We start from the raw sequence: 21,977 nt of genomic DNA, 5'->3' as shown, positions 1-21,977 counted from the left end.
ATTTTTAAATGTCAGCGGAATGCCGAGAACAATGCAAGATTTCCGAAGCATTTTTATATGTCAGTGGAATTCCGAGAACAATGGAAGAGTTTAGAAGCATTTTTAAACTTCAACAGAATTCCGAGAACAATGGAAGAGTTCCGAAGCATTTTTAAACATCAGCGGAATTCCGAGAACAATGAAAGAGTTGCGAAGCATTATTAAACGTCAGCGGAATTCCGAGAACAATGGAAGAGTTCTGAAGCATTTTTAAACTTCAGCAGAATTCCCAGAACAATGGAAGAGTTTCGAAGTATTTTTAAACTTCAACGGAATTCCGAGAACAATGGAAGAGTTCCGAAGCATTTTTAAACGTCAGCGGAATTCTGAGAACAATGGAAGAGTTACGTAGCATTTTTAAACTTCAGCAGAATTCCGAGAACAATGGAAGAGTTCCGAAGCATTTTTAAACTTCAGCTGAATTCTGAGAACAATGGAAGAGTTCCGAAGCATTTTTAAACGTTAGCGGAATTCCGAGTACAATGAAAGAGTTGCGAAGCATTATTAAACGTCAGCGGAATTCCGAGAACAATGGAAGAGTTCTGAAGCATTTTTAAGCGTCAGCGGAATTTTGAAAACAATGGAAGATTTCCGAAGCATTTTTAAACGTTAGCGGAATTCTGAGAACAATGGAAGAGTTCCGAAGCATTTTTAAACTTCAGCAGAATTCCGAGAACAATGGAAGAGTTTCGAAGTATTTTTAAACTTCAACGGAATTCCGAGAACAATGGAAGAGTTCCGAAGCATTTTTAAACTTCAGCAGAATTCCGAGAGCAATGGAAGAGTTCCAAAGCATTTTTAAACGTCAGCGGAATTCTGAGAACAATGGAAGAGTTACGTAGCATTTTTAAACTTCAGCAGAATTCCGAGAACAATGGAAGAGTTCCGAAGCATTTTTAAACTTCAGCTGAATTCTGAGAACAATGGAAGAGTTCCGAAGCATTTTTAAACGTTAGCGGAATTCCGAGTACAATGAAAGAGTTGCGAAGCATTATTAAACGTCAGCGGAATTCCGAGAACAATGGAAGAGTTCTGAAGCATTTTTAAGCGTCAGCGGAATTTTGAAAACAATGGAAGATTTCCGAAGCATTTTTAAACGTTAGCGGAATTCTGAGAACAATGGAAGAGTTCCGAAGCATTTTTAAACTTCAGCAGAATTCCGAGAACAATGGAAGAGTTTCGAAGTATTTTTAAACTTCAACGGAATTCCGAGAACAATGGAAGAGTTCCGAAGCATTTTTAAACTTCAGCAGAATTCCGAGAGCAATGGAAGAGTTCCAAAGCATTTTTAAACGTCAGCGGAATTCTGAGAACAATGGAAGAGTTACGTAGCATTTTTAAACTTCAGCAGAATTCCGAGAACAATGGAAGAGTTCCGAAGCATTTTTAAACTTCAGCTGAATTCTGAGAACAATGGAAGAGTTCCGAAGCATTTTTAAACGTCAGCAGAATTCCGAGAACAATGTAAGAGTTCTGAAACATTTTTAAACTTCAGCAGAATTCCGAGAGCAATGGAAGAGTTCCGAAGCATTTTTAAACGTCAGCGGAATGCCGAGAACAATGCAAGATTTCCGAAGCATTTTTATATGTCAGCAGAATTCCGAGAACAATGGAAGAGTTGCGAAGCATTATTAAACGTCAGCAGAATTCCGAGAACAATGGAAGAGTTCTGAAGCATTTTTAAGCGTCAGCGGAATTTTGAAAACAATGGAAGATTTCCGAAGCATTTTTAAAAGTCAGCGGAATTCCGAGAACAATGGAAGAGTTGTGAAGCATTTTTAAACGTCAGCGGAATTCCGAGAACAACGGAAGAGTTGTGAAGCATTTTTAAACGTCAGCGGAATTCCGAGAACAATGGAAGAGTTCTGAAGCATTTTTAAACGTCAGCAGAATTCTGAGAACAATGGAATAGTTCTGAAGCATTTTTAAACGTCAGCGGAATTTTGAAAACAATGGAAGATTTCCGAAGCATTTTTAAACGTCAGCGGAATTCTGAGAACAATGGAAGAGTTCTGAAGCATTTTTAAACTTCAGCAGAATTCCGAGAACAATGGAAGAGTTCCGAAGCATTTTTAAACTTCAGCGGAATTCCGAGTACAATGTAAGAGATTTTAAGCATTTTTAAATTTCAGCGGAATTCCGAGAACAATAGAAGAGTTCCGAAGCATTTTTAAAATTCACACGAATTCCGAGAACAATGGAAGAGTTGCGAAGCATTATTAAACGTCAGCGGAATTCCGAGAACAATGGAAGAGTTCTGAAGCATTTTTAAACTTCAGCAGAATTCCCAGAACAATGGAAGAGTTTCGAAGCATTTTTAAACTTCAACGGAATTCCGAGAACAATGGAAGAGTTCCGAAGCATTTTTAAACGTTAGCGGAATTCCGAGTACAATGAAAGAGTTGCGAAGCATTATTAAACGTCAGCGGAATTCCGAGAACAATGGAAGAGTTCTGAAGCATTTTTAAGCGTCAGCGGAATTTTGAAAACAATGGAAGATTTCCGAAGCATTTTTAAACGTTAGCGGAATTCTGAGAACAATGGAAGAGTTCCGAAGCATTTTTAAACTTCAGCAGAATTCCGAGAACAATGGAAGAGTTTCGAAGTATTTTTAAACTTCAACGGAATTCCGAGAACAATGGAAGAGTTCCGAAGCATTTTTAAACTTCAGCAGAATTCCGAGAACAATGGAAGAGTTCCGAAGCATTTTTAAACGTCAGCAGAATTCCGAGAACAATGTAAGAGTTCTGAAACATTTTTAAACTTCAGCAGAATTCCGAGAGCAATGGAAGAGTTCCGAAGCATTTTTAAACGTCAGCGGAATGCCGAGAACAATGCAAGATTTCCGAAGCATTTTTATATGTCAGCAGAATTCCGAGAACAATGGAAGAGTTTCGAAGCATTTTTAAACTTCAACGGAATTCCGAGAACAATGGATGAGTTCCGAAGCATTTTTAAACGTCAGTGGAATTCCGAGAACAATGAAAGAGTTGCGAAGCATTATTAAACGTCAGCAGAATTCCGAGAACAATGGAAGAGTTCTGAAGCATTTTTAAGCGTCAGCGGAATTTTGAAAACAATGGAAGATTTCCGAAGCATTTTTAAAAGTCAGCGGAATTCCGAGAACAATGGAAGAGTTGTGAAGCATTTTTAAACGTCAGCGGAATTCCGAGAACAATGGAAGAGTTGTGAAGCATTTTTAAACGTCAGCGGAATTCCGAGAACAATGGAAGAGTTCTGAAGCATTTTTAAACGTCAGCAGAATTCTGAGAACAATGGAATAGTTCTGAAGCATTTTTAAACGTCAGCGGAATTTTGAAAACAATGGAAGATTTCCGAAGCATTTTTAAACGTCAGCGGAATTCTGAGAACAATGGAAGAGTTCTGAAGCATTTTTAAACTTCAGCAGAATTCCGAGAACAATGGAAGAGTTCCGAAGCATTTTTAAACTTCAGCGGAATTCCGAGTACAATGTAAGAGATTTTAAGCATTTTTAAATTTCAGCGGAATTCCGAGAACAATAGAAGAGTTCCGAAGCATTTTTAAAATTCACACGAATTCCGAGAACAATGGAAGAGTTGCGAAGCATTATTAAACGTCAGCGGAATTCCGAGAACAATGGAAGAGTTCTGAAGCATTTTTAAACTTCAGCAGAATTCCCAGAACAATGGAAGAGTTTCGAAGCATTTTTAAACTTCAACGGAATTCCGAGAACAATGGAAGAGTTCCGAAGCATTTTTAAACGTTAGCGGAATTCCGAGTACAATGAAAGAGTTGCGAAGCATTATTAAACGTCAGCGGAATTCCGAGAACAATGGAAGAGTTCTGAAGCATTTTTAAGCGTCAGCGGAATTTTGAAAACAATGGAAGATTTCCGAAGCATTTTTAAACGTTAGCGGAATTCTGAGAACAATGGAAGAGTTCCGAAGCATTTTTAAACTTCAGCAGAATTCCGAGAACAATGGAAGAGTTTCGAAGCATTTTTAAACGTCAGCAGAATTCCGAGAACAATGGAAGAGTTTCGAAGCATTTTTAAACTTCAACGGAATTCCGAGAACAATGGAAGAGTTCCGAAGCATTTTTAAACTTCAGCAGAATTCCGAGAACAATGGAAGAGTTCCGAAGCATTTTTAAACGTCAGCAGAATTCCGAGAACAATGTAAGAGTTCTGAAACATTTTTAAACTTCAGCAGAATTCCGAGAGCAATGGAAGAGTTCCGAAGCATTTTTAAACGTCAGCGGAATGCCGAGAACAATGCAAGATTTCCGAAGCATTTTTATATGTCAGCAGAATTCCGAGAACAATGGAAGAGTTTCGAAGCATTTTTAAACTTCAACGGAATTCCGAGAACAATGGATGAGTTCCGAAGCATTTTTAAACGTCAGCAGAATTCCGAGAACAATGAAAGAGTTGCGAAGCATTATTAAACGTCAGCAGAATTCCGAGAACAATGGAAGAGTTCTGAAGCATTTTTAAGCGTCAGCGGAATTTTGAAAACAATGGAAGATTTCCGAAGCATTTTTAAAAGTCAGCGGAATTCCGAGAACAATGGAAGAGTTGTGAAGCATTTTTAAACGTCAGCGGAATTCCGAGAACAATGGAAGAGTTGTGAAGCATTTTTAAACGTCAGCGGAATTCCGAGAACAATGGAAGAGTTCTGAAGCATTTTTAAACGTCAGCAGAATTCTGAGAACAATGGAATAGTTCTGAAGCATTTTTAAACGTCAGCGGAATTTTGAAAACAATGGAAGATTTCCGAAGCATTTTTAAACGTCAGCGGAATTCTGAGAACAATGGAAGAGTTCTGAAGCATTTTTAAACTTCAGCAGAATTCCGAGAACAATGGAAGAGTTCCGAAGCATTTTTAAACTTCAGCGGAATTCCGAGTACAATGTAAGAGATTTTAAGCATTTTTAAATTTCAGCGGAATTCCGAGAACAATAGAAGAGTTCCGAATCATTTTTAAAATTCACACGAATTCCGAGAACAATGGAAGAGTTGCGAAGCATTATTAAACGTCAGCGGAATTCCGAGAACAATGGAAGAGTTCTGAAGCATTTTTAAACTTCAGCAGAATTCCCAGAACAATGGAAGAGTTTCGAAGCATTTTTAAACTTCAACGGAATTCCGAGAACAATGGAAGAGTTCCGAAGCATTTTTAAACTTCAGCGGAATTCCGAGTACAATGTAAGAGATTTTAAGCATTTTTAAATTTCAGCGGAATTCCGAGAACAATAGAAGAGTTCCGAAGCATTTTTAAAATTCACACGAATTCCGAGAACAATGGAAGAGTTGCGAAGCATTATTAAACGTCAGCGGAATTCCGAGAACAATGGAAGAGTTCTGAAGCATTTTTAAACTTCAGCAGAATTCCCAGAACAATGGAAGAGTTTCGAAGCATTTTTAAACTTCAACGGAATTCCGAGAACAATGGAAGAGTTCCGAAGCATTTTTAAACGTTAGCGGAATTCCGAGTACAATGAAAGAGTTGCGAAGCATTATTAAACGTCAGCGGAATTCCGAGAACAATGGAAGAGTTCTGAAGCATTTTTAAGCGTCAGCGGAATTTTGAAAACAATGGAAGATTTCCGAAGCATTTTTAAACGTTAGCGGAATTCTGAGAACAATGGAAGAGTTCCGAAGCATTTTTAAACTTCAGCAGAATTCCGAGAACAATGGAAGAGTTTCGAAGTATTTTTAAACTTCAACGGAATTCCGAGAACAATGGAAGAGTTCCGAAGCATTTTTAAACTTCAGCAGAATTCCGAGAACAATGGAAGAGTTTCGAAGCATTTTTAAACTTCAACGGAATTCCGAGAACAATCGAAGAGTTCCGAAGCATTTTTAACCGTCAGCGGAATTCCGAGAACAATGAAAAAGTTGCGAAGCATTATTAAACGTCAGCGGAATTCCGAGAACAATGGAAGAGTTCTGAAGCATTTTTAAGCGTCAGCGGAATTTTGAAAACAATGGAAGATTTCCGAAGCATTTTTAAACGTCAGTGGAATTCTGAGAACAATGGAAGAGTTCCGAAGCATTTTTAAACTTCAGCAGAATTCCGAAAACAATGGAAGAGTTCTGAAGCATTTTTAAACTTCAGCAGAATTCCGAGAGCAATGGAAGAGTTCCAAAGCATTTTAAAAGTTCAGCAGAATTCCGAGAACAATTGAAGAGTTCCGAAGCATTTTTAAACGTCAGCGGAATGCCGAGAACAATGCAAGATTTCCGAAGCATTTTTATATGTCAGCGGAATTCCGAGAACAATGGAAGAGTACCGAAGCATTTTTAAACGTCAGCGGAATTTTGAAAACAATGGAAGATTTCCGAAGCATTTTTAAACGTCAGCGGAATTCTGAGAACAATGGAAGAGTTCCGAAGCATTTTTAAACTTCAGCGGAATTCCGAGTACAATGTAAGAGATTTTAAGCATTTTTAAATTTCAGCGGAATTCCGAGAACAATAGAAGAGTTCCGAAGCATTTTTAAAATTCACACGAATTCCGAGAACAATGGAAGAGTTGCGAAGCATTATTAAACGTCAGCGGAATTCCGAGAACAATGGAAGAGTTCTGAAGCATTTTTAAACTTCAGCAGAATTCCCAGAACAATGGAAGAGTTTCGAAGCATTTTTAAACTTCAACGGAATTCCGAGAACAATGGAAGAGTTCCGAAGCATTTTTAAACGTTAGCGGAATTCCGAGTACAATGAAAGAGTTGCGAAGCATTATTAAACGTCAGCGGAATTCCGAGAACAATGGAAGAGTTCTGAAGCATTTTTAAGCGTCAGCGGAATTTTGAAAACAATGGAAGATTTCCGAAGCATTTTTAAACGTTAGCGGAATTCTGAGAACAATGGAAGAGTTCCGAAGCATTTTTAAACTTCAGCAGAATTCCGAGAACAATGGAAGAGTTTCGAAGTATTTTTAAACTTCAACGGAATTCCGAGAACAATGGAAGAGTTCCGAAGCATTTTTAAACTTCAGCAGAATTCCGAGAACAATGGAAGAGTTCCGAAGCATTTTTAAACGTCAGCAGAATTCCGAGAACAATGTAAGAGTTCTGAAACATTTTTAAACTTCAGCAGAATTCCGAGAGCAATGGAAGAGTTCCGAAGCATTTTTAAACGTCAGCGGAATGCCGAGAACAATGCAAGATTTCCGAAGCATTTTTATATGTCAGCAGAATTCCGAGAACAATGGAAGAGTTTCGAAGCATTTTTAAACTTCAACGGAATTCCGAGAACAATGGATGAGTTCCGAAGCATTTTTAAACGTCAGTGGAATTCCGAGAACAATGAAAGAGTTGCGAAGCATTATTAAACGTCAGCAGAATTCCGAGAACAATGGAAGAGTTCTGAAGCATTTTTAAGCGTCAGCGGAATTTTGAAAACAATGGAAGATTTCCGAAGCATTTTTAAAAGTCAGCGGAATTCCGAGAACAATGGAAGAGTTGTGAAGCATTTTTAAACGTCAGCGGAATTCCGAGAACAATGGAAGAGTTGTGAAGCATTTTTAAACGTCAGCGGAATTCCGAGAACAATGGAAGAGTTCTGAAGCATTTTTAAACGTCAGCAGAATTCTGAGAACAATGGAATAGTTCTGAAGCATTTTTAAACGTCAGCGGAATTTTGAAAACAATGGAAGATTTCCGAAGCATTTTTAAACGTCAGCGGAATTCTGAGAACAATGGAAGAGTTCTGAAGCATTTTTAAACTTCAGCAGAATTCCGAGAACAATGGAAGAGTTCCGAAGCATTTTTAAACTTCAGCGGAATTCCGAGTACAATGTAAGAGATTTTAAGCATTTTTAAATTTCAGCGGAATTCCGAGAACAATAGAAGAGTTCCGAAGCATTTTTAAAATTCACACGAATTCCGAGAACAATGGAAGAGTTGCGAAGCATTATTAAACGTCAGCGGAATTCCGAGAACAATGGAAGAGTTCTGAAGCATTTTTAAACTTCAGCAGAATTCCCAGAACAATGGAAGAGTTTCGAAGCATTTTTAAACTTCAACGGAATTCCGAGAACAATGGAAGAGTTCCGAAGCATTTTTAAACGTTAGCGGAATTCCGAGTACAATGAAAGAGTTGCGAAGCATTATTAAACGTCAGCGGAATTCCGAGAACAATGGAAGAGTTCTGAAGCATTTTTAAGCGTCAGCGGAATTTTGAAAACAATGGAAGATTTCCGAAGCATTTTTAAACGTTAGCGGAATTCTGAGAACAATGGAAGAGTTCCGAAGCATTTTTAAACTTCAGCAGAATTCCGAGAACAATGGAAGAGTTTCGAAGCATTTTTAAACGTCAGCAGAATTCCGAGAACAATGGAAGAGTTTCGAAGCATTTTTAAACTTCAACGGAATTCCGAGAACAATGGAAGAGTTCCGAAGCATTTTTAAACTTCAGCAGAATTCCGAGAACAATGGAAGAGTTCCGAAGCATTTTTAAACGTCAGCAGAATTCCGAGAACAATGTAAGAGTTCTGAAACATTTTTAAACTTCAGCAGAATTCCGAGAGCAATGGAAGAGTTCCGAAGCATTTTTAAACGTCAGCGGAATGCCGAGAACAATGCAAGATTTCCGAAGCATTTTTATATGTCAGCAGAATTCCGAGAACAATGGAAGAGTTTCGAAGCATTTTTAAACTTCAACGGAATTCCGAGAACAATGGATGAGTTCCGAAGCATTTTTAAACGTCAGCAGAATTCCGAGAACAATGAAAGAGTTGCGAAGCATTATTAAACGTCAGCAGAATTCCGAGAACAATGGAAGAGTTCTGAAGCATTTTTAAGCGTCAGCGGAATTTTGAAAACAATGGAAGATTTCCGAAGCATTTTTAAAAGTCAGAGGAATTCCGAGAACAATGGAAGAGTTGTGAAGCATTTTTAAACGTCAGCGGAATTCCGAGAACAATGGAAGAGTTGTGAAGCATTTTTAAACGTCAGCGGAATTCCGAGAACAATGGAAGAGTTCTGAAGCATTTTTAAACGTCAGCAGAATTCTGAGAACAATGGAATAGTTCTGAAGCATTTTTAAACGTCAGCGGAATTTTGAAAACAATGGAAGATTTCCGAAGCATTTTTAAACGTCAGCGGAATTCTGAGAACAATGGAAGAGTTCTGAAGCATTTTTAAACTTCAGCAGAATTCCGAGAACAATGGAAGAGTTCCGAAGCATTTTTAAACTTCAGCGGAATTCCGAGTACAATGTAAGAGATTTTAAGCATTTTTAAATTTCAGCGGAATTCCGAGAACAATAGAAGAGTTCCGAATCATTTTTAAAATTCACACGAATTCCGAGAACAATGGAAGAGTTGCGAAGCATTATTAAACGTCAGCGGAATTCCGAGAACAATGGAAGAGTTCTGAAGCATTTTTAAACTTCAGCAGAATTCCCAGAACAATGGAAGAGTTTCGAAGCATTTTTAAACTTCAACGGAATTCCGAGAACAATGGAAGAGTTCCGAAGCATTTTTAAACTTCAGCGGAATTCCGAGTACAATGTAAGAGATTTTAAGCATTTTTAAATTTCAGCGGAATTCCGAGAACAATAGAAGAGTTCCGAAGCATTTTTAAAATTCACACGAATTCCGAGAACAATGGAAGAGTTGCGAAGCATTATTAAACGTCAGCGGAATTCCGAGAACAATGGAAGAGTTCTGAAGCATTTTTAAACTTCAGCAGAATTCCCAGAACAATGGAAGAGTTTCGAAGCATTTTTAAACTTCAACGGAATTCCGAGAACAATGGAAGAGTTCCGAAGCATTTTTAAACGTTAGCGGAATTCCGAGTACAATGAAAGAGTTGCGAAGCATTATTAAACGTCAGCGGAATTCCGAGAACAATGGAAGAGTTCTGAAGCATTTTTAAGCGTCAGCGGAATTTTGAAAACAATGGAAGATTTCCGAAGCATTTTTAAACGTTAGCGGAATTCTGAGAACAATGGAAGAGTTCCGAAGCATTTTTAAACTTCAGCAGAATTCCGAGAACAATGGAAGAGTTTCGAAGTATTTTTAAACTTCAACGGAATTCCGAGAACAATGGAAGAGTTCCGAAGCATTTTTAAACTTCAGCAGAATTCCGAGAACAATGGAAGAGTTTCGAAGCATTTTTAAACTTCAACGGAATTCCGAGAACAATCGAAGAGTTCCGAAGCATTTTTAACCGTCAGCGGAATTCCGAGAACAATGAAAAAGTTGCGAAGCATTATTAAACGTCAGCGGAATTCCGAGAACAATGGAAGAGTTCTGAAGCATTTTTAAGCGTCAGCGGAATTTTGAAAACAATGGAAGATTTCCGAAGCATTTTTAAACGTCAGTGGAATTCTGAGAACAATGGAAGAGTTCCGAAGCATTTTTAAACTTCAGCAGAATTCCGAAAACAATGGAAGAGTTCTGAAGCATTTTTAAACTTCAGCAGAATTCCGAGAGCAATGGAAGAGTTCCAAAGCATTTTAAAAGTTCAGCAGAATTCCGAGAACAATTGAAGAGTTCCGAAGCATTTTTAAACGTCAGCGGAATGCCGAGAACAATGCAAGATTTCCGAAGCATTTTTATATGTCAGCGGAATTCCGAGAACAATGGAAGAGTACCGAAGCATTTTTAAACGTCAGCGGAATTTTGAAAACAATGGAAGATTTCCGAAGCATTTTTAAACGTCAGCGGAATTCTGAGAACAATGGAAGAGTTCCGAAGCATTTTTAAACTTCAGCGGAATTCCGAGTACAATGTAAGAGATTTTAAGCATTTTTAAATTTCAGCGGAATTCCGAGAACAATAGAAGAGTTCCGAAGCATTTTTAAAATTCACACGAATTCCGAGAACAATGGAAGAGTTGCGAAGCATTATTAAACGTCAGCGGAATTCCGAGAACAATGGAAGAGTTCTGAAGCATTTTTAAACTTCAGCAGAATTCCCAGAACAATGGAAGAGTTTCGAAGCATTTTTAAACTTCAACGGAATTCCGAGAACAATGGAAGAGTTCCGAAGCATTTTTAAACGTTAGCGGAATTCCGAGTACAATGAAAGAGTTGCGAAGCATTATTAAACGTCAGCGGAATTCCGAGAACAATGGAAGAGTTCTGAAGCATTTTTAAGCGTCAGCGGAATTTTGAAAACAATGGAAGATTTCCGAAGCATTTTTAAACGTTAGCGGAATTCTGAGAACAATGGAAGAGTTCCGAAGCATTTTTAAACTTCAGCAGAATTCCGAGAACAATGGAAGAGTTTCGAAGTATTTTTAAACTTCAACGGAATTCCGAGAACAATGGAAGAGTTCCGAAGCATTTTTAAACTTCAGCAGAATTCCGAGAACAATGGAAGAGTTCCGAAGCATTTTTAAACGTCAGCAGAATTCCGAGAACAATGTAAGAGTTCTGAAACATTTTTAAACTTCAGCAGAATTCCGAGAGCAATGGAAGAGTTCCGAAGCATTTTTAAACGTCAGCGGAATGCCGAGAACAATGCAAGATTTCCGAAGCATTTTTATATGTCAGCAGAATTCCGAGAACAATGGAAGAGTTTCGAAGCATTTTTAAACTTCAACGGAATTCCGAGAACAATGGATGAGTTCCGAAGCATTTTTAAACGTCAGTGGAATTCCGAGAACAATGAAAGAGTTGCGAAGCATTATTAAACGTCAGCAGAATTCCGAGAACAATGGAAGAGTTCTGAAGCATTTTTAAGCGTCAGCGGAATTTTGAAAACAATGGAAGATTTCCGAAGCATTTTTAAAAGTCAGCGGAATTCCGAGAACAATGGAAGAGTTGTGAAGCATTTTTAAACGTCAGCGGAATTCCGAGAACAATGGAAGAGTTGTGAAGCATTTTTAAACGTCAGCGGAATTCCGAGAACAATGGAAGAGTTCTGAAGCATTTTTAAACGTCAGCAGAATTCTGAGAACAATGGAATAGTTCTGAAGCATTTTTAAACGTCAGCGGAATTTTGAAAACAATGGAAGATTTCCGAAGCATTTTTAAACGTCAGCGGAATTCTGAGAACAATGGAAGAGTTCTGAAGCATTTTTAAACTTCAGCAGAATTCCGAGAACAATGGAAGAGTTCCGAAGCATTTTTAAACTTCAGCGGAATTCCGAGTACAATGTAAGAGATTTTAAGCATTTTTAAATTTCAGCGGAATTCCGAGAACAATAGAAGAGTTCCGAAGCATTTTTAAAATTCACACGAATTCCGAGAACAATGGAAGAGTTGCGAAGCATTATTAAACGTCAGCGGAATTCCGAGAACAATGGAAGAGTTCTGAAGCATTTTTAAACTTCAGCAGAATTCCCAGAACAATGGAAGAGTTTCGAAGCATTTTTAAACTTCAACGGAATTCCGAGAACAATGGAAGAGTTCCGAAGCATTTTTAAACGTTAGCGGAATTCCGAGTACAATGAAAGAGTTGCGAAGCATTATTAAACGTCAGCGGAATTCCGAGAACAATGGAAGAGTTCTGAAGCATTTTTAAGCGTCAGCGGAATTTTGAAAACAATGGAAGATTTCCGAAGCATTTTTAAACGTTAGCGGAATTCTGAGAACAATGGAAGAGTTCCGAAGCATTTTTAAACTTCAGCAGAATTCCGAGAACAATGGAAGAGTTTCGAAGCATTTTTAAACGTCAGCAGAATTCCGAGAACAATGGAAGAGTTTCGAAGCATTTTTAAACTTCAACGGAATTCCGAGAACAATGGAAGAGTTCCGAAGCATTTTTAAACTTCAGCAGAATTCCGAGAACAATGGAAGAGTTCCGAAGCATTTTTAAACGTCAGCAGAATTCCGAGAACAATGTAAGAGTTCTGAAACATTTTTAAACTTCAGCAGAATTCCGAGAGCAATGGAAGAGTTCCGAAGCATTTTTAAACGTCAGCGGAATGCCGAGAACAATGCAAGATTTCCGAAGCATTTTTATATGTCAGCAGAATTCCGAGAACAATGGAAGAGTTTCGAAGCATTTTTAAACTTCAACGGAATTCCGAGAACAATGGATGAGTTCCGAAGCATTTTTAAACGTCAGCAGAATTCCGAGAACAATGAAAGAGTTGCGAAGCATTATTAAACGTCAGCAGAATTCCGAGAACAATGGAAGAGTTCTGAAGCATTTTTAAGCGTCAGCGGAATTTTGAAAACAATGGAAGATTTCCGAAGCATTTTTAAAAGTCAGCGGAATTCCGAGAACAATGGAAGAGTTGTGAAGCATTTTTAAACGTCAGCGGAATTCCGAGAACAATGGAAGAGTTGTGAAGCATTTTTAAACGTCAGCGGAATTCCGAGAACAATGGAAGAGTTCTGAAGCATTTTTAAACGTCAGCAGAATTCTGAGAACAATGGAATAGTTCTGAAGCATTTTTAAACGTCAGCGGAATTTTGAAAACCATGGAAGATTTCCGAAGCATTTTTAAACGTCAGCGGAATTCTGAGAACAATGGAAGAGTTCTGAAGCATTTTTAAACTTCAGCAGAATTCCGAGAACAATGGAAGAGTTCCGAAGCATTTTTAAACTTCAGCGGAATTCCGAGTACAATGTAAGAGATTTTAAGCATTTTTAAATTTCAGCGGAATTCCGAGAACAATAGAAGAGTTCCGAATCATTTTTAAAATTCACACGAATTCCGAGAACAATGGAAGAGTTGCGAAGCATTATTAAACGTCAGCGGAATTCCGAGAACAATGGAAGAGTTCTGAAGCATTTTTAAACTTCAGCAGAATTCCCAGAACAATGGAAGAGTTTCGAAGCATTTTTAAACTTCAACGGAATTCCGAGAACAATGGAAGAGTTCCGAAGCATTTTTAAACTTCAGCGGAATTCCGAGTACAATGTAAGAGATTTTAAGCATTTTTAAATTTCAGCGGAATTCCGAGAACAATAGAAGAGTTCCGAAGCATTTTTAAAATTCACACGAATTCCGAGAACAATGGAAGAGTTGCGAAGCATTATTAAACGTCAGCGGAATTCCGAGAACAATGGAAGAGTTCTGAAGCATTTTTAAACTTCAGCAGAATTCCCAGAACAATGGAAGAGTTTCGAAGCATTTTTAAACTTCAACGGAATTCCGAGAACAATGGAAGAGTTCCGAAGCATTTTTAAACGTTAGCGGAATTCCGAGTACAATGAAAGAGTTGCGAAGCATTATTAAACGTCAGCGGAATTCCGAGAACAATGGAAGAGTTCTGAAGCATTTTTAAGCGTCAGCGGAATTTTGAAAACAATGGAAGATTTCCGAAGCATTTTTAAACGTTAGCGGAATTCTGAGAACAATGGAAGAGTTCCGAAGCATTTTTAAACTTCAGCAGAATTCCGAGAACAATGGAAGAGTTTCGAAGTATTTTTAAACTTCAACGGAATTCCGAGAACAATGGAAGAGTTCCGAAGCATTTTTAAACTTCAGCAGAATTCCGAGAACAATGGAAGAGTTTCGAAGCATTTTTAAACTTCAACGGAATTCCGAGAACAATCGAAGAGTTCCGAAGCATTTTTAACCGTCAGCGGAATTCCGAGAACAATGAAAAAGTTGCGAAGCATTATTAAACGTCAGCGGAATTCCGAGAACAATGGAAGAGTTCTGAAGCATTTTTAAGCGTCAGCGGAATTTTGAAAACAATGGAAGATTTCCGAAGCATTTTTAAACGTCAGTGGAATTCTGAGAACAATGGAAGAGTTCCGAAGCATTTTTAAACTTCAGCAGAATTCCGAAAACAATGGAAGAGTTCTGAAGCATTTTTAAACTTCAGCAGAATTCCGAGAGCAATGGAAGAGTTCCAAAGCATTTTAAAAGTTCAGCAGAATTCCGAGAACAATTGAAGAGTTCCGAAGCATTTTTAAACGTCAGCGGAATGCCGAGAACAATGCAAGATTTCCGAAGCATTTTTATATGTCAGCGGAATTCCGAGAACAATGGAAGAGTACCGAAGCATTTTTAAACGTCAGCGGAATTTTGAAAACAATGGAAGATTTCCGAAGCATTTTTAAACGTCAGCGGAATTCTGAGAACAATGGAAGAGTTCCGAAGCATTTTTAAACGTCAGCGGAATGCCGAGAACAATGCAAGATTTCCGAAGCATTTTTATATGTCAGCGGAATTCCGAGAACAATGGAAGAGTACCGAAGCATTTTAAAACGTCAGCGGAATTCCGAGAACAATGGAAGAGTTCTGAAGCATTTTTAAACGTCAGCGGAATTTTGAAAACAATGGAAGATTTCCGAAGCATTTTTAAACGTCAGCGGAATTCCGAGAACAATGGAAGAGTTCCGAAGCATTTTTAAACTACAGCAGAATTCCGAGAACAATGGAAGAGTTCCAAAGCATTTTAAAAGTTCGGCAGAATTCCGAGAACAATTGAAGAGTTCCGAAGCATTTTTAAATGTCAGCGGAATGCCGAGAACAATGCAAGATTTCCGAAGCATTTTTATATGTCAGCGGAATTCCGAGAACAATGGAAGAGTTTAGAAGCATTTTTAAACTTCAACAGAATTCCGAGAACAATGGAAGAGTTCCGAAGCATTTTTAAACATCAGCGGAATTCCGAGAACAATGAAAGAGTTGCGAAGCATTATTAAACGTCAGCGGAATTCCGAGAACAATGGAAGAGTTCTGAAGCATTTTTAAACTTCAGCAGAATTCCCAGAACAATGGAAGAGTTTCGAAGCATTTTTAAACTTCAACGGAATTCCGAGAACAATGGAAGAGTTCCGAAGCATTTTTAAACGTTAGCGGAATTCCGAGTACAATGAAAGAGTTGCGAAGCATTATTAAACGTCAGCGGAATTCCGAGAACAATGGAAGAGTTCTGAAGCATTTTTAAGCGTCAGCGGAATTTTGAAAACAATGGAAGATTTCCGAAGCATTTTTAAACGTTAGCGGAATTCTGAGAACAATGGAAGAGTTCCGAAGCATTTTTAAACTTCAGCAGAATTCCGAGAACAATGGAAGAGTTTCGAAGTATTTTTAAACTTCAACGGAATTCCGAGAACAATGGAAGAGTTCCGAAGCATTTTTAAACTTCAGCAGAATTCCGAGAGCAATGGAAGAGTTCCAAAGCATTTTTAAACGTCAGCGGAATTCTGAGAACAATGGAAGAGTTACGTAGCATTTTTAAACTTCAGCAGAATTCCGAGAACAATGGAAGAGTTCCGAAGCATTTTTAAACTTCAGCTGAATTCTGAGAACAATGGAAGAGTTCCGAAGCATTTTTAAACGTTAGCGGAATTCCGAGTACAATGAAAGAGTTGCGAAGCATTATTAAACGTCAGCGGAATTCCGAGAACAATGGAAGAGTTCTGAAGCATTTTTAAGCGTCAGCGGAATTTTGAAAACAATGGAAGATTTCCGAAGCATTTTTAAACGTTAGCGGAATTCTGAGAACAATGGAAGAGTTCCGAAGCATTTTTAAACTTCAGCAGAATTCCGAGAACAATGGAAGAGTTTCGAAGTATTTTTAAACTTCAACGGAATTCCGAGAACAATGGAAGAGTTCCGAAGCATTTTTAAACTTCAGCAGAATTCCGAGAGCAATGGAAGAGTTCCAAAGCATTTTTAAACGTCAGCGGAATTCTGAGAACAATGGAAGAGTTACGTAGCATTTTTAAACTTCAGCAGAATTCCGAGAACAATGGAAGAGTTCCGAAGCATTTTTAAACTTCAGCTGAATTCTGAGAACAATGGAAGAGTTCCGAAGCATTTTTAAACGTCAGCAGAATTCCGAGAACAATGTAAGAGTTCTGAAACATTTTTAAACTTCAGCAGAATTCCGAGAGCAATGGAAGAGTTCCGAAGCATTTTTAAACGTCAGCGGAATGCCGAGAACAATGCAAGATTTCCGAAGCATTTTTATATGTCAGCAGAATTCCGAGAACAATGGAAGAGTTGCGAAGCATTATTAAACGTCAGCAGAATTCCGAGAACAATGGAAGAGTTCTGAAGCATTTTTAAGCGTCAGCGGAATTTTGAAAACAATGGAAGATTTCCGAAGCATTTTTAAAAGTCAGCGGAATTCCGAGAACAATGGAAGAGTTCTGAAGCATTTTTAAACGTCAGCGGAATTCCGAGAACAATGGAAGAGTTGTGAAGCATTTTTAAACGTCAGCGGAATTCCGAGAACAATGGAAGAGTTCTGAAGCATTTTTAAACGTCAGCAGAATTCTGAGAACAATGGAATAGTTCTGAAGCATTTTTAAACGTCAGCGGAATTTTGAAAACAATGGAAGATTTCCGAAGCATTTTTAAACGTCAGCGGAATTCTGAGAACAATGGAAGAGTTCTGAAGCATTTTTAAACTTCAGCAGAATTCCGAGAACAATGGAAGAGTTCCGAAGCATTTTTAAACTTCAGCGGAATTCCGAGTACAATGTAAGAGATTTTAAGCATTTTTAAATTTCAGCGGAATTCCGAGAACAATAGAAGAGTTCCGAAGCATTTTTAAAATTCACACGAATTCCGAGAACAATGGAAGAGTTGCGAAGCATTATTAAACGTCAGCGGAATTCCGAGAACAATGGAAGAGTTCTGAAGCATTTTTAAACGTTAGCGGAATTCCGAGTACAATGAAAGAGTTGCGAAGCATTATTAAACGTCAGCGGAATTCCGAGAACAATGGAAGAGTTCTGAAGCATTTTTAAGCGTCAGCGGAATTTTGAAAACAATGGAAGATTTCCGAAGCATTTTTAAACGTTAGCGGAATTCTGAGAACAATGGAAGAGTTCCGAAGCATTTTTAAACTTCAGCAGAATTCCGAGAACAATGGAAGAGTTTCGAAGTATTTTTAAACTTCAACGGAATTCCGCGAACAATGGAAGAGTTCCGAAGCATTTTTAAACTTCAGCAGAATTCCGAGAACAATGGAAGAGTTCCGAAGCATTTTTAAACTTCAGCAGAATTCCGAGAGCAATGGAAGAGTTCCAAAGCATTTTTAAACGTCAGCGGAATTCTGAGAACAATGGAAGAGTTACGTAGCATTTTTAAACTTCAGCAGAATTCCGAGAACAATGGAAGAGTTCCGAAGCATTTTTAAACTTCAGCTGAATTCTGAGAACAATGGAAGAGTTCCGAAGCATTTTTAAACGTCAGCAGAATTCCGAGAACAATGTAAGAGTTCTGAAACATTTTTAAACTTCAGCAGAATTCCGAGAGCAATGGAAGAGTTCCGAAGCATTTTTAAACGTCAGCGGAATGCCGAGAACAATGCAAGATTTCCGAAGCATTTTTATATGTCAGCAGAATTCCGAGAACAATGGAAGAGTTTCGAAGCATTTTTAAACTTCAACGGAATTCCGAGAACAATGGATGAGTTCCGAAGCATTTTTAAACGTCAGTGGAATTCCGAGAACAATGAAAGAGTTGCGAAGCATTATTAAACGTCAGCAGAATTCCGAGAACAATGGAAGAGTTCTGAAGCATTTTTAAGCGTCAGCGGAATTTTGAAAACAATGGAAGATTTCCGAAGCATTTTTAAAAGTCAGCGGAATTCCGAGAACAATGGAAGAGTTGTGAAGCATTTTTAAACGTCAGCGGAATTCCGAGAACAATGGAAGAGTTGTGAAGCATTTTTAAACGTCAGCGGAATTCCGAGAACAATGGAAGAGTTCTGAAGCATTTTTAAACGTCAGCAGAATTCTGAGAACAATGGAATAGTTCTGAAGCATTTTTAAACGTCAGCGGAATTTTGAAAACAATGGAAGATTTCCGAAGCATTTTTAAACGTCAGCGGAATTCTGAGAACAATGGAAGAGTTCTGAAGCATTTTTAAACTTCAGCAGAATTCCGAGAACAATGGAAGAGTTCCGAAGCATTTTTAAACTTCAGCAGAATTCCGAGTACAATGTAAGAGATTTTAAGCATTTTTAAATTTCAGCGGAATTCCGAGAACAATAGAAGAGTTCCGAAGCATTTTTAAAATTCACACGAATTCCGAGAACAATGGAAGAGTTGCGAAGCATTATTAAACGTCAGCGGAATTCCGAGAACAATGGAAGAGTTCTGAAGCATTTTTAAACTTCAGCAGAATTCCCAGAACAATGGAAGAGTTTCGAAGCATTTTTAAACTTCAACGGAATTCCGAGAACAATGGAAGAGTTCCGAAGCATTTTTAAACGTTAGCGGAATTCCGAGTACAATGAAAGAGTTGCGAAGCATTATTAAACGTCAGCGGAATTCCGAGAACAATGGAAGAGTTCTGAAGCATTTTTAAGCGTCAGCGGAATTTTGAAAACAATGGAAGATTTCCGAAGCATTTTTAAACGTTAGCGGAATTCTGAGAACAATGGAAGAGTTCCGAAGCATTTTTAAACTTCAGCAGAATTCCGAGAACAATGGAAGAGTTTCGAAGTATTTTTAAACTTCAACGGAACTCCGAGAACAATGGAAGAGTTCCGAAGCATTTTTAAACTTCAACGGAACTCCGAGAACAATGGAAGAGTTCCGAAGCATTTTTAAACTTCAGCAGAATTCCGAGAACAATGGAAGAGTTCCGAAGCATTTTTAAACTTCAGCAGAATTCCGAGAGCAATGGAAGAGTTCCAAAGCATTTTTAAACGTCAGCGGAATTCTGAGAACAATGGAAGAGTTACGTAGCATTTTTAAACTTCAGCAGAATTCCGAGAACAATGGAAGAGTTCCGAAGCATTTTTAAACTTCAGCTGAATTCTGAGAACAATGGAAGAGTTCCAAAGCATTTTAAAAGTTCGGCAGAATTCCGAGAACAATTGAAGAGTTCCGAAGCATTTTTAAACGTCAGCGGAATGCCGAGAACAATGCAAGATTTCCGAAGCATTTTTATATGTCAGCGGAATTCCGAGAACAAAGGAAGAGTACCGAAGCATTTTTAAACGTCAGCGGAATTCAGAGAACAATGGAAGAGTTCCGAGGCATTTTTAAACGTCAGCAGAATTCCGAGAACAATGTAAGAGTTCTGAAGCATTTTTAAACTTCAGCAGAATTCCGAGAACAATGGAAGAGTTCTGAAGCATTTTTAAGCGTCAGCGGAATTTTGAAATCAATGGAAGATTTCCGAAGCATTTTTAAAAGTCAGCGGAATTCCGAGAACAATGGAAGAGTTGTGAAGCATTTTTAAACGTCAGTGGAATTCCGTGAACAATGGAAGAGTTGTGAAGCATTTTTAAACGTCAGCGGAATTCCGAGAACAATGGACGAGTTCCGAAGCATTTTTAAAAGTCAGCGGAATTCCGAGAACAATGGAAGAGTTGTGAAGCATTTTTAAACGTCAGTGGAATTCCGTGAACAATGGAAGAGTTGTGAAGCATTTTTAAACGTCAGCGGAATTCCGAGAACAATGGAAGAGTTCTGAAGCATTTTTAAACTTCAGCAGAATTCCGAGAACAATGGAAGAGTTCCGAAGCATTTTTAAACGTCAGCGGAATGCCGAGAACAATGCAAGATTTCCGAAGCATTTTTATATGTCAGCGGAATTCCGAGAACAATGGAAGAGTTTAGAAGCATTTTTAAACTTCAACAGAATTCCGAGAACAATGGAAGAGTTCCGAAGCATTTTTAAACATCAGCGGAATTCCGAGAACAATGAAACAGTTGCGAAGCATTATTAAACGTCAGCGGAATTCCGAGAACAATGGAAGAGTTCTGAAGCATTTTTAAACGTTAGCGGAATTCCGAGTACAATGAAAGAGTTGCAAAGCATTATTAAACGTCAGCGGAATTCCGAGAACAATGGAAGAGTTCTGAAGCATTTTTAAGCGTCAGCGGAATTTTGAAAACAATGGAAGATTTCCGAAGCATTTTTAAACGTCAGTGGAATTCCGAGAACAATGAAAGAGTTGCGAAGCATTATTAAACGTCAGCGGAATTCCGAGAACAATGGAAGAGTTCCGAAGCATTTTTAAACTTCAGCAGAATTCCGAGAACAATGGAAGAGTTATGAAGCATTTTTAAACTTCAACGGAATTCCGAGAACAATGGTAGAGTTCCGAAGCATTTTTAAACGTCAGCAGAATTCCGAGAACAATGTAAGAGTTCTGAAGCATTTTTAAACTTCAGCAGAATTCCGAGAGCAATGGAAGAGTTCCAAAGCATTTTAAAAGTTCAACAGAATTCCGAGAACAATTGAAGAGTTCCGAAGCAATTTTAAACGTCAGCGGAATGCCGAGAACAATGCAAGATTTTCAAAGCATTTTTATATGTCAGCGGAATTCCGAGAACAATGGAAGAGTTCCGAAGCATTTTTAAACTTCAGCAGAATTCCGAGAACAATGGAAGAGTTTCGAAGCATTTTTAAACTTCAACGGAATTCCGAGAACAATGGAAGAGTTCCGAAGCATTTTTAAACGTCAGCAGAATTCCGAGAACAATGGAAGAGTTTCGAAGCATTTTTAAACTTCAACGGAATTCCGAGAACAATGGAAGAGTTCCGAAGCATTTTTAACCGTCAGCGGAATTCCGAGAACAATGAAAAAGTTGCGAAGCATTATTAAACGTCAGCGGAATTCCGAGAACAATGGAAGAGTTCTGAAGCATTTTTAAGCGTCAGCGGAATTTTGAAAACAATGGAAGATTTCCGAAGCATTTTTAAACGTCAGTGGAATTCTGAGAACAATGGAAGAGTTCCGAAGCATTTTTAAACTTCAGCAGAATTCCGAAAACAATGGAAGAGTTCTGAAGCATTTTTAAACTTCAGCAGAATTCCGAGAGCAATGGAAGAGTTCCAAAGCATTTTAAAAGTTCAGCAGAATTCCGAGAACAATTGAAGAGTTCCGAAGCATTTTTAAACGTCAGCGGAATGCCGAGAACAATGCAAGATTTCCGAAGCATTTTTATATGTCAGCGGAATTCCGAGAACAATGGAAGAGTACCGAAGCATTTTAAAACGTCAGCGGAATTCCGAGAACAATGGAAGAGTTCTGAAGCATTTTTAAACGTCAGCGGAATTTTGAAAACAATGGAAGATTTCCGAAGCATTTTTATATGTCAGCGGAATTCCG

This window comes from Phyllobates terribilis, unplaced genomic scaffold (genome assembly GCF_046119375.1).
Source record: "Phyllobates terribilis strain yellow unplaced genomic scaffold, ASM4611937v1 Scaffold_22__1_contigs__length_20350403, whole genome shotgun sequence".
NCBI classification, from domain to species: Eukaryota; Metazoa; Chordata; class Amphibia; order Anura; family Dendrobatidae; genus Phyllobates; species Phyllobates terribilis.
This window is presented reverse-complemented; position numbering follows the sequence as displayed.